Source organism: Crocodylus porosus, unplaced genomic scaffold (genome assembly GCF_001723895.1).
Source record: "Crocodylus porosus isolate Cpor-Errol unplaced genomic scaffold, CroPor_comp1, whole genome shotgun sequence".
Lineage (NCBI taxonomy): Eukaryota > Metazoa > Chordata > Crocodylia > Crocodylidae > Crocodylus > Crocodylus porosus.
This window is the reverse complement of record NW_017728907.1, coordinates 27,012,637-27,026,705: the sequence shown is the minus strand read 5'-3', so window position 1 is coordinate 27,026,705 and position 14,069 is coordinate 27,012,637.

Sequence of the window (14,069 nt, the reverse complement as noted above, 5' to 3'; positions counted from 1 at the left end):
ACCGGGCACCACGATGAGTGACTGCCATCAATCACAACCCTCTGGGTCCGACCACGGAGCCAATTTCCCAGAGAGGTGATCATGGGATACCAGATCAAAAGCTTTTTTGAAGTCAAGATATATGACATCAATCTCTTCTCCCTTGTCCAGGTGATAGGTCAAATCACTTGTAGTTAAGGAGAGCCTAGAATGTAGGTCATACTTCCAGGCTTTTTGGCAGCTGTGCCATAGCTTAAGGCCCATCCCCTCCCTGAGTGCCACTCTGATCCCTGCCTCCCAGAAGTGTACCTGGTACAGTCTGCACCCTGGGGAGCCAAAATGGAAGCAGAGAAACTTGAGCCTTAGGCTGTGCAGAGTGGAGCAGGGTCAGGGCACTGCTGTGATAGAGGTGTCACACTAAAAGCCAGGCTAACCCTTCCCTAGCCACACAACAGCCACCATTTTATGTGGTGAGCAAGGTTTCAAAAGCCCCAAATTCAGTGGCAGATGCAGGCAAGGTTCCCTCCAAGGTGTCCGCGTGTGTGGCCGCACACAATTTAATAGTGCTGTGCACCCACCTGGGGAGGAGCTGGGCTGCGACACTGCAAGGCAAGGTGGGGGCTAGGGGCTGGCATGGTCTCTCCTCATTCCTGGAGTGCCTCCTCACTCCCAGGGCAGGGGCTGGGGGCTGCCACCAGGAAACTGCTTTACTCCCCAGCCCTGAAGCCATGCGTCTCCTCACTCCCGGAGGGGTGGTGGGGGCTGGGGCTGGCACTGGCATGGGCTCTGCAGGTGCCGGGGAACTGCTTCACTCCCCAGCCCCGAGGCCCTGTGCCTCTTCACTGCTGGAGGTGAGGCAGGGGAGAGCTGGGCTCTACCAGCTCTGGGGAACTGCTCTGCTCCCCAGCCGAGAGTCCATGTGCCTCCTGGCTCCTGCAGCAGGGACACGTGCAGAACTTGGCTTCCCTAGATCTCAAGTGCATGGGGTAGAGCAGGATGGTGCAGAACCTGGGTCTGCATCACAGGAAAAGGAGCAGGCGCAAGGAATCATTCCTAACCACGATGTAGTTTGGGGGAGCTGGTTACAGCTGTGTTAGTCTAAGAACATAGGCAGACAAGGTGCTTTGGGTAAATTATATCAGATTTACCCAAAGCACTTTGTCTAACCATGACATAAGATTTCTGCATCATGTATGGGAAGTCCCATACATGAACTGCTCCACTCCCCAGCCCCCAGCCTTGTGCTTGAAGGACTATTGCAAAAATCCATTGCATGAGGATTCTAGTCTATTAGGCTTAGCATAGTCTGGATCCAGACTTAGCAAGAGGGGGAGGCAGGACCCAAGTGGCACGCTCACAGACCGAAGTAGTGTGCTCATGGACCAAAGAGGTGCACTCGCAGATCACTATATCTTAGAGGGAACATTGGATATAGGGCCAGGGAGGGGTTAACTTGGCTCTTGGTGGTGATACCTAATACCGCCTATAATAGCAGTCTCCTGCCTCTGCTCCTTTCCACACAGCCCCGCTGCCTGCATTCCAGTAGGCTGCCCAGGGCACGTCCACTACACGCAGCAGTTGCCCATGCCATTTGTGGCACATGTGCTATACATGACCATCATAAAAAGGAAAAATAAAGGTTAAACAGCGAGATGCTCAGGAGCATGGGACTGGCAGGGGCCTCATAGGCAACCATTTTTTGTTTAAATTTTCCACTTCAGTCCCTCACATCTATCATAGCTACAGGACAACTTATTGAAACAAAACAACCTTACAACATGGCACAGGTAAGAAGCAAACGACAAGGCTGCTTCAGATGTCTTGCCTCTGCAATGGTAGAGAAGTCATTAGGCCAAAACATGTTCAAATGATCCTCGGGAGAGGACCATTTTGCATGATATAGAAAAAGGCAAGAATCTCCACAGTATTTGAAATATGACCAGATTAGTTCAGTTGTTTAGGCCATGGTGCTAATAATGCTGAGGTCTTTGGTTTGATGTCTATATGGGATATAATACCTGTCCTGTCTCAGTCAGGGGTTTGGACTAGATGACTTCTTGAGGTCCCTTCCCACCCTACTTCTCTAGGATTTCCTTCCTGATGCAGAACTGGAAATGAATTTGACCTTGAGTGGAAGAGCAAAACCTTCTAGCCAGGTTACCTGAAAAGTTTCTAAGTACCACCAGGAACAGCAGTGCAACAGTAATTCAAACTCCATCCTAGAGCTGTTATCTTTAAGAGGAAACCAACACCCTCAAACTGTACCTCCCAAAAATAGCTTAGAAGCCAATAGAGCAATCAAACAAGGGACACATTCCTTCTTGGCCCTTATAGAGAAAAACAGAAACCCGGAAGCTTGGGGATACCTCCCACAAGGAGATCAAGCTTCCTTTCAACGCTATCATGGGAGTACCCAGTGCATGAACCTGCTTACTATGTGCTCCAAACACACCTTCTCTTGTCATAAAATGTCTTCTGTAGACTGGGGAAGTTTCATCCTGAAGTGATTCAAATTATTTCCTTCTCTCTTTCTCTTTTTGGATGGCCATCCTAAAATTTTATTCTTCTGAAGAGCCAGAAGGCCCTGTCCAGTCCTTTGTTCTTATATAATAGTTCTTTTACTTACAGCTACCTATTCTTGGCTACTGTCTGGCGATTCCCTACTCTGAGACACTTAACTTTATTCACTAGTTTAGTACCACTGGTGATCTTAGGCCAGTGGTGCTCAAGCTTTTGGCCCCATGGGCCAGATGAGTTGCAATCCAGCCTATGGACCAATCCATTGGGATTGGGCCCACATGGCCTAATTAGGCCTTGTGCTACCTCTATTTATTCCTGTGTGCTTGGATTGGGTCCTGTGCTGCCCCATGCACCCAGTTTAGTGTGCAAGGCTACGACCTGCAGAGCTCCCTAGAAACCTGCGGCCAAATAATATGCTGCTGGGGGCCAGATTTGACCTGTAGTCTAGGGGTTGAGTATCCACGGCCTAAGCATTTAATTCCAGGGTTTCAAGTAGACTCTGGGGTCCAGGCATTTAGACATTACCACAACGCTTTTAAGTACCTTAATCAAAGATTAGGTTTCCCTTGTCTTTTGCTTTCTGCTTCCTCAGACTTCTAATATCATACTATTTTAGTTAGTGCCTAAACAACAAATATTACTGATACAACTGCAGAAAAAATCAGGTTAAAAACAGAGATTTTTTTTTCCCTGCAGAATTATTGCTTACAAGAGTATTTTGTTATATTCAAGGACCTACCTAGAATGTGGTGGAAGTGCACTGCATAGTGGCTCTTTTAATTATTTTGTTTTAGCCACATGTCTATCCCCCCTCCCTACATCCTACTATGGATTGGTGGAGGGGCCCTATTGGCCCTGCTGCTTGACACTCACTGCTCATCAGGCAAGAGGCAAAAATTGTGATTTAAAATATGCTGCGGTTTAAAAATTTGCCTCTCAGTTGATCAGCAGTAAGCGGTAGGGCCGCCAAGGCCCCTTGGCCAATCAGCAATGGAAGGCAAAAACGGAGGCATAGTTAAAACCATCTTTGCCTCCAGGCTGATCAGCAACAAGCAGCAAGCAACAGGGCCAACAGGGGCCCTTCCACCAATCAGCAGCAAGGTGTGGTGGGCAGGCACATGGTGAAAACAGCAAGATTAAAGGACCTGGACTTCCACCACAATTTAGATAGGTCCCTAAGTACATGCTTTTCAAGACCAGCTATGCTACGTTTTGTTTATGGTGAATACTTTCATTCTACTTTTCCTAATTTCCTAAAAAAAACCCCAATTGTGTCATTGATCTGTGATTTCCATTAGTGTTACACTGCAAATGAGAAAAATTGAAAGGAAAAAAGTATTCTGCTGAACAGCTTTGACACATTGCTCAGCTATTCCCTGTTTAGATTAAGTGCCTACCAATGATAGCACTGGTATGCTACATTCTGAGATCACAGAATTTTATAGCATTATTGTAGCCAATTTTGTGAATGAACAGTAAAACAAAGAACATGAACATTATGCAAAAATATATACTATTGGACTCCAATAATATTTCAATTGAACAGTATTTTAACCAGTCTCTCCCAGTCCTCAAAATTTTTTTCTAGTATTGCAGTTATTTAGTTTTGTTGCTCACTTGTACAGTAAGTTATATTGCAGCATTTTTGGTTCCAATGTCTGTCTGTGTGGGTGGAACTGAAGACATTCCACTAAAGTCTCTGAAACATTGCACCAACTTATTTACAAGAAATGAATTTCTGTTCTGCTGCTTTTGAATCTTTCTTGCATTGCAGCTGCTAATTTTCTATACCTAATGACATGGTCATCAATTCTTATTCTCGAGAATAAGAATTCTTATTCCAATTCTGCTTCCTGTTTTCTCAGCCTTATTTTCAGTTATTGTTTAAAACAACACATTTTATTGATACAGATACAGAAGGGAGTAGATTAAGAGAATGGTGCTATGCTGCATCATTGGCTATTGGCTAGGAACACTTTTCATCTAATTTTAAAATCCCCTGAACTAGTTTTTTAATTAATATTTTCATTCCTTCCTTTCTATTGTGTTTTAAATCAGTTGCATACATGAATCTGTGTTCCTACTGGTGGTGCACAGCAAAGGCAAAATTAGAAAGGAAACAATATTCTGGTGCACAGCTTAAGTGTATATCTCAGCTATGAAAAACTTCATCCAATTTAAAATTTTGAACTCAGTGCTCAGCCTGTAGAGTCAATATATAAGTTAAGAATTAAGAACATTCTACCTAACAATGTTAGATTTTGAATGAACCGCAAAGTTTCTTATGAATTCCATACCGATTCATGTTAAATACATCAAAATAGATTTTGTCATCTCATTTTGCAGAGAGGAAGTAGAAAATGATGGTATAGAGGATTACCCAATATAAAATTAGTTCAGTCAATTATATTTTGGCCAGGATGATTTCTAAGAGTTTTGCAAGAGGCTATGGTTACTTGCAGGTGAGTAAGATCAGTACCTGTTTAGAGCAATTTTAAGGTCCCTTTATGCTACCAAAGCAGCGTGTAGCAGCCCAGGGTCCTAGGGGTGGCCATGATCTCCCCTAGCGCCCCCCTACCGTGACAATGTGGTACTAAAGCACCCTCACATCTTGGCTGCCATGGCTTTGATGTTAACAATGTATAAGGGAGATTGCCTTTTGTTCTCTCTGACACAGTGCTCTGATGTATCTCGGTCTTCATTCCATCTTGGGTGATTCAGTGCACCCCAGCCTTATCGGCTATGCGTGGCTCCAACCACCCCTGTACCACACCCCAAGCCTCACAGATGTACCAGACGTTGTTTGGTCGATTTCCCTCTCCGCGCCCCACAGACGCTCCCTGACTTGTCCCATTTTTGGGGCTTCTCACAACTGCCTGCTCTGGGGCTTCTTACCTGAGGGCTCAGGAGGCTGTAGCCTTACCTGGCTCCCTCCCAATCCTCTGCTCCCCTTCTCAGGGCTGGGGGTCAGTGCACCCCTGAATGTTGTGTCCTCTCTGGCACCGGGGTCCCCACGCTACCGTGGAGCCCCTATGAGGCCTCCTCCAACCCCTAATAGCCTCACCCGGTCCTCCAGTGTTATAAAACTACAAACAGAAAACTCAAGCACCTGGGCTATAACATAAAATCTCAGCCACCTAGCTAACCATCATTCAAATCCCTACCAGGGAATTCTCCACCCAGTATCCACAAACAAAAGCTGCTCAGGCCATCAGGCTTCATTTGTTCTGCTTGCTGCAGCACAGCTCCTTCTCCCTTGGCTGCTAGCTGAGAGAGAGAGTACTCACAGCCTCCAGTGTCTTATAGTAATCAGCCCTGCCCCTTCTGGTCAGCTGACTCACCAGGTGTGGGCCCTTAGCTCCTCCTGGTCGCCCCTAGCAACCAACACCTGAGCCCATACTGCTGCTCTTCAGGTAGCAGGCACCTTAGTGCCCTGCTACACAGCATATAAATAGTTCTTTATGCTAATACTACAGAACGGTTGCACAAATGGAAACTGGCTGTTATCAGACCTTTTGCTACATGTCTCATTCTCAGATCTAAACTCGCACTTTCAATTTAGATCCAGGTTTGGGTCCCCAACTTTTTTATGTTTCTTGTTAGAATGCAGCTGCTAACTCACTGAGATCTGAGTGCCAATGTGTAAGTCTATGCATACATTAATGCACTGTAATTATGGTGCATTAAGTTTAGTACAAGTAATTACAGGTGCTACCCCAATGCACCATAATCAGTGCTACTGCTCATTAGCGCCAGCGCATGTTTTTTTGGTGCCACTAATAGCCAGTAGACTAATTCTACTGCACATTAGTGCATTGGCATGGGTTTGCCTGCCATGCTAATGCATAGTAGAATTAATCTACTGTGTTTGAAGCATCTCATGTGGATGCCCCCAAGTATATCTGAACCCAAGCTCTGGTTTAGCCTTAAAACTGAACCCCTTAGTGGGCTAGTTTTGTAACAGGCTCTCACATTGCGTTGTTGGTGCAGGTCTACTTAAGTTCTCTAATATTTCACAAGAAAAGTATTATTTCCAGAAGCCTCCTTTAGGAAATCATTATTTATGTGCAAAATTGAATAAAAAACTAAAACCTTGACTATCAAAAGGCACTGGGATAGTTCTAAGGGCAGATAATTACAAAAGCATGCTTTTTAGGCTCATGATATTTTAATGATGAGTTTATAAAAAAATGAAAATAATTTTCAAAGTTTAGAAAGAAAATCTTTTTATCTTCCAATATTCATGACAGAAAAATGTGCGACTCATCTCAAACTTTCAGGGAAATTTTTTTTTGTCTTAGATTAAGCACGTGAAGCTTCAGACTGAAAAGATTTTTGTGCGTGGTTTTAGTTTTTTCCCCAAAATCTGGGGATCTACACAGACAGGAATAACACTGTGCTTGTAATAGAAATGTGTCACTATAGTTCCATATCACTAGATGATGACTATAAGCTTGATGTTGAATGATTAGTGTGAAACTTCCATTAACCCAAAATTCCAATTTTACTTCAGTCCATACTGTGAAATCATCGCCATCTTCCGCAACCACTCCTTTGGTCAACAAGTCAACAACAAAGCGTTCTCCTAAAAATGGAAAGAAGAGGACGCCAGAGAAAGTAGTAGAATCCCATGAAGTCATGGAAGGTAGGAAAGAGCATGAATACAAGAAGACTGGGTGTTACCTAAATTAATATTAACGGTCATTTCCCTGTACTGGATGTAAAAAGTTAATATGAAACATTACCAGATGGTTACCAAATTTGGGAACATTCAGATAACTCATTACATCATCTAGTTTTCAGGGAAAACCTGAATGACTTTTTAAGATGTATTCCATTTAATATAAATGTTAAAAAGATGTGATGATCTCTTCTTGTTCCCTAGTAGATTTTCATCCACATCTCAAAAGCATTCTACACACACCAGTGACAGTTTCAGAAAAAGGCCAAGGCTGTAATGATTTGAGTGTTCCAGGTTAGAACAGCAATGAATTGGCAAATCCAGGAAAGGAAACCTAAAGGGGAAGTGTCTGTAGATCCTTTCCAGCCACATGCATACAATTTCAGAAAATACCCCTAATCCATTCTTTCTCAATGGAAAAAACAAAGCATACTTCCTCCCCCAGTGTTCTTTTTATATGATAGTCTACCATTTTATGTCATAACATACTAGATAGAATCAAAACTTGTGTGGATCAAAACTTAAGAAATTAAGTTTATGTGAGCTGATTCAGAGACAGAACTTTTACCAAGGATCCCCATCCAATTTCTGTATATCACAGACATGGGGACGAGATAGAGACCTATTCTGGATCTGCCCACATGGTATGATTCTTACAGAACAAGTTCAGCATTTTTCCCACAGTGGTCTGTGGAGCACTTTTAAACGGTCTGCAGAGGGTCACTTTTGATACCGTGTTGCCTAAACCCCTCCAAGCAATAGCTCAGCTTCCTATAAACTTGTAGCGATTTTTTGAAAAGTCAAAAAAAGTAATGCTCTGAAACATGTTAGATGTCATATATCTGCTCTAGTCAGATATTCAGGGAAATTTATATGTAAATTCAGCTGTGATAAACACAAATGCTAGACACATAGTGGAACTGACAGGAGGAGGGAGCTAAACTACAAGCTATTACAGAGATACCCTAGGCAGAGGGACTAGTAATTGGTATTTGTTTGTTTATTTAATATACACAGGCACAAAACTGCGAGTGTGTGTGTATCTGTATGCACAAGTCTGTGTGTGCATGTGTACATGTGTAGGTATATATTTATTTACCATATTTACCTGAATCCAAGACAAGAGTTTTTCCCTCCCCCAAACAACTTGGGGGTGGGTGGGACTTGTCTTGGTTTCAAGTACCAGCTATGGCAGATGACTGCTGCAGCCCTGGCTCCATGCCCAGGGCAAAGCTGGAGCCAAGCCTCTGATTACTTTGGGCTTCAGTGACTTATACGGTAAGGAGTGGGGGTGTGCACCAGGAGGCACACAGGGAAGACTGTGTCATGGGGAAAATGTGGAGGTACTGTTGGGGGGAAGCATGATCAGAGCTATGCTGGGTAGACCACATGGTGGGGGGGGGCACATGTGGGAGACCTGTTGTATGTGGCTCGAGGAGAATGTGGTAGAGACTGTGCACCATGCTTCTGCCCACCATTTACCTTCCGCTGTGGCTCTGGCTCTGGCTTGACTGCAGCGCAGTTCAGCCCCGAGCTGCTGTCACTGCTTCTGTCTGGTCAGGCCAGGCTTGCCATTGCTGACTGCCCCAAAGCCAGAAGGTAAGCAATGGGGGTGGTGGGGACATGTAGCCAGGAGGGACAGGGGTTCAGGGTACAGGCATCAGGGTGGCAGGAAGGGGCAAGTGGCTGGGAAGGGCTGGTTGAGGTTGTAGGCAGCAGCAGAGTGCAAGTGACCAGAGGGCAGGCAGAGGCACTGGCGGGGGAGGGGGGGAGAATGTGGCATGGTCCCCTTCCCCCCCTGCCACTGTTTGCCCTGTTGCAGCTGTGAGGTATGAGGCATAAATTTAAAATAATCCCCAATAATTAGATCCTATACATGGAAAATATAATTATACATATAGAATCTAATTATTTGGGGGGTTGTCTTAAATTTAAAGTCATCTTGGATTTGGGTAAATACAATTTATGCTGCACGTCCCAACAAGGGCTCAGAGTGGCTTACAGTAAGAGAAATAGAACAGCTTAGGGCAACTAGCATAAATACAAAACAAAATAAACTGAGATTCAGATTCACTAAATAACATCTTAGCCTAAATTTGATTACTAAATTCCTGTCCAAATAGAAAGGCCTTGCAACACTTTTGAAAGATGTCCAGGCTCTGGTTCTGGAGGCCCTCAAGAGGCAAAGGATTTTAGTATTGAGATACTACTGCTGAGAGTGACCTTCTACACCTTTTCACCAAGAAGGCTTGGTGTACTAATGGTACTTGTAAGCAGGCTGATCATGGCTGACATTAGGGATTGTGATGTGGTGTGAGAGACAAGACAGTCTCTTCTGGATGTAGGGCCCAGACCATTTAGACCAGGGGTGGGCAAAATATGGCCACACCCCCTCACAAACTCCCTCTCCTCGCTGCACACACACACAGTCCCACATAGCGTGCAGCCCCTGCTGCTGGAAGTGGCAGTATGTAGAGGTGCTTGGGATGCTCATGCCCTGTGCAGGTGTTGGCACCCGGTGGTACACAGCTCTGGCTAGCGCTGTGCATGGGGATGAGAAGCACAGCCTGCCTGGCCCGCCTCAATCTTGGGGGCTCCACACAGCATGCGAACAGCTCCCAAACTCGCACAGCACTGGAGGAGGCCCTGTGCTGGAGCTGGCTGCCTTCCCTGCCACCTGTTGTGCAGTTCCTGGGAATCCACTGGGAGCGGAGGGAGGACCACCACCTCACACCCCACAAACCTCACACACCCACATCCTGCCTCCACAACCCCCTTGCATATACATCCCCCAAGATACCTTATGCACCCCCCACACAGCCACACCCCTTCATACACCTCCCTCAACAGCTCACCAAAATTTGTTAAGCAGTCTTCCAGCTGAAATAATTGCCCACCCATGATTCACAAGAGGGCCTAGGTTTTATGAAGTGGCCCAACATATCAGAAAGTTTGAGAACAACCGTTCTCTTGTTTATTTTTAAATGTCTCCAATAAAGTTTACATGCTCTGAAACATAATTGTCTGAATCTCTCTCCGGGAGACTGAATTAAAATGTCTTTAGTTCCGTGTAGTTTCTGATTAGGTAATGTATATATCAGCACAGTAAAGTCACAACTGGTAAGATGGCTATCTCCTACTAACTGCTGCTTCCATCTGCTGCTAGCCTGAGGGGAGTAGAAGGTGGGGGGCAAGAAAGTTTAAATTTGTCCTGATTCTTTCTTATTAACTACTTTAAGTCTTTATGTTCAACAGCAATTTTGTTGTAAACTGACTCTGCATTAACATTTTGCACAACTCTATTTTGCATGACTTCTGGTTTTCACCAATTATTTTATTTGGCTGCAGAACATTCACAGTCTGAGAAACAGAATTCTTCTTCCTCATCGTCTTCCTCCTTCTCCTCCTCAACAATTCGGAAGACTAAGGCTTCATCAAGAAATGCCAGTGAAAACATCCCCAAAAAGAAAAATAATAAAAAAAATGATAGAGAAGTAAAGGATACCACAAATGGTATGGATTGTGGTGAAATGGCTTAGTGTAGAAATTAAATTAAAACAATAAAGGCCATGCTTGTCACAATGCATGCTTAACTTTCTCCACTGAAAAGTTTTAAGACTTTGTCACAAACAGTCAAGACTGTCATGACCCCTACTTTTTTTTAGTTTAGAATCTGATTAAAGCTTAGTGTGTTGACCATAACAATGTGTTGCTCCGCTAAGGGCAGTATAGTTTGTACAGGTCCAGAGTCTGTGCACTTTGAGGAACATGCAAGACATTCCTCCGAGTGCACAGATCCTGAACTCCCAGGATCTTAGTGAGGCAGAGATTTTCAGCACAGATAGCATCAGGTGCACCCCATAAACACATAGTACCACCACACCTAAAAGTCCTATGTTTAAACATGCATTCTATAACTGCATGTATAGTTACCTATTTGGATTAAACTGTCATATAAATGGTTTTGATTAACAAGTTCTGAAAAGCTGACCTATTACACATGGACAGTAGTATGTGGTGAGAGAGAGTTGCTGTTGGCAATTCATGTTGGAATGGCATGACATGGCAGGCCAGTGATGGGACTAACTCGCAGAATTAATTCCAGTACAGGTCAAGTCTCTATCAAACACTTGCAGAACCTATTATCAGTGTTACACAAGATGGTAAGAATCCAGTTTCAATGTTAGAACCAGGCTGAGTTTTCAGAGCTGGCAGTCAGCTAAAAAATGTATTTTTGCTGGTAAACTGGGAGCATATGATATAGAACTCATGAAGGGATAAGGGATACCAAATTTCATATTACCACCTCCAGAGTTGTTTTCAGAGCAAAACCATTTCTTATAGGTTTGCATGGAAAGAGGACCACAATTTAGTCCCATCCTAAAGTTACTAAAGAGTAAAAATCCCTATTTTGCCAATATCATAGTTTTTTCTTTTCTAGTTCTCCGTATCCACCAGAAATACCATCTCCTTTTATATTAAGAAGAAAAACATCTTCTTTCCCATTTAATGTGGCAACTTAAGCAACTAATATGGCAACTTCTTACTAGCAAAACTGTAGATAGTTGAGCTACACCTGTCTTCTGCACAGCCTTGTGCATATTAAGATTTGAAAAGCATTAGGAGCACTTAGATAACTTTCTACCTGTGGGAGGAAAGCTGGACAACTCAATGCACTGGAACTCAGCTTCTTAAGAAGAATGAGAGAGAAGCTTTGCCACTTGGGAGTGGATTTGAAGCATTTACTGACTGAGCAGAGTCATGTCCCTGAGAGCATCACAACAGGCATTATTATAGAGCTATTCTTACAAGTATATTCAGGATAGAGCTGCTGATGCAGCAATATTCTCAAAGTTGCCAGGTCCTGGGAAATGGCAAAATTCCTTTTGAATCTTTGAACATTTTTATTACAAGGAAAATATATCATTAGCTCCATGAGGTCAAAGCTGAGATTTCTTAGTAGGCATCTTTTCCAACCTAGCAGCATCTATAGTTATTTGTGTTTGTGTTAGCAGCTAGATGAGGTAATAGCATCTAGCCTTTAACTGTCTTAGAGACTTGCTGTTTATTAGTATTCCAGATTATTATTACAATTAAAGGACAGGCAAAATTGGAGGGGCCTGTGGTTGGATTCCCACAGTACTCACCATTACTCCATACACACAGTAAAATCATCTATGCCTGTCTATAGTCAAAGTTGCAATGATTTACCCAAAAGTGTTATTTTAAACTGATTTAATCAAACCACAGTAAAGCCTTCCATGGATGGTTGTAATTTAACTGAAATCTAGTTTGTATTTATTTTAAACAGTTTTCTCTTTGAGAAACTAAATTGAATTTGATATAAAGTAGGCGTAAATTGAAGTAAGTGTCCACACAGATGATTTAACTAAATATATAATTTTAACAAATATAATGCAACTTTAAATATAGCCAGTCTTACAAAAAAGGAGAATGAAAGGGAGACTGCTTCTATTCAAAAGGAATTGCAACTATTTTCAACCACATTTACAAAAAATTATGAGTTTCTGAATGTCAGATAAAAAAGAGCAAATATTAGACTTCTGTATAAATTGAAGAAAAAAGCAGTGTTTAAACTCCATTTATACTTCTTATAGAGGAAGAATCGGAAAAAAGTCAAACTGATGGGCCAAGAGAAATTTATGAGGAGGTTGGCAGTGGACTGGACAAAGTGGAGATCAGGCCTTCTCCCATTACAAAGGAACTTGATGAAGATATTTCAAGACTAGAAAATAAAGGTACAACAGCAGCAACTTTGTCAGAAGATCGCTCTAGCCAGACCCCTACCTCTCAGTCAGATAAAACTAGCACACACCTCAAAATGGCTACTACAAAACCATTAACTACAAAAACAAATCTACCACCAAGTCTGGCTAAGGTCTCAACATTACCCACTACAATTAAAGACACCAGAACTACAACTTTGAAAGTGACAACTACTGCAGATAAAGGAACGACTACAGGTAAACAAGATACAACTACTGTAGATACAAAACCACCAACAATAGCTAAGACAGGCACTACAACAGCAGCTAACAAAGCAACACCAGCTACAGTTAACAAGGTAACAACTCCTGCTAAAAATGTAGCAGCAACAGATAAGAAGGCTACCACAACAGCAGGTAGAGAAGAAACAACAGTGATAAGAGTCACAACTACTTCTCCTAGAGTGGCAACAGCAGCTAAGAAGGATACAACTACAGCACGTGGAGAGGCAACAACAACAGCTAAAAGAGAGACCACAGCAGATAAAAAAGATATGACTCCTGTAGCTATAAAAAGTACAACTACAGCAGTTGTAAAGACAACAACAACAACAAAAGACACAACAGCTGCAGGTAGAGAGCCTGTGCCAACAACAATTAAAATTGAAACACTACCACCTAAAATAGCTACATCTACTGTGGGAAAGGAGGATGTAACTACAAGAAAGAAACAAACAACACCTACAAGTAGCACGACAGTAACTACAACAGATAAAAAAGATACAACTACTGCAGAGGGAGACATTGTAACAAGAGCCACTAAAACTAATGCAAGTAGAATGGGCAAAGTGACTGTCACTGCCACAGATGAAAAAGACACAACAGAAGCAGTAACAGCTAAAAAAGAAACAACTCCGATTGATAAAGAAATTATGGCAACAAATGAAAAATATAAAACCACAGTTAAACCAGACATAGCCCCTGAAATGGAAGAAACTGTAACAGCAGCTAAAAAGGACATAACTACTGTGAGCAAAGAGACTGTAATGTCCCCTGATGAAAGAGACATGATTACAGCTAAACCAGCCACAACTCCTGCAGCCAAACAGACTGTAAAAACCACAACTAAATTAGTCATAACTCCTGCAGCTGAGGAAACTGTA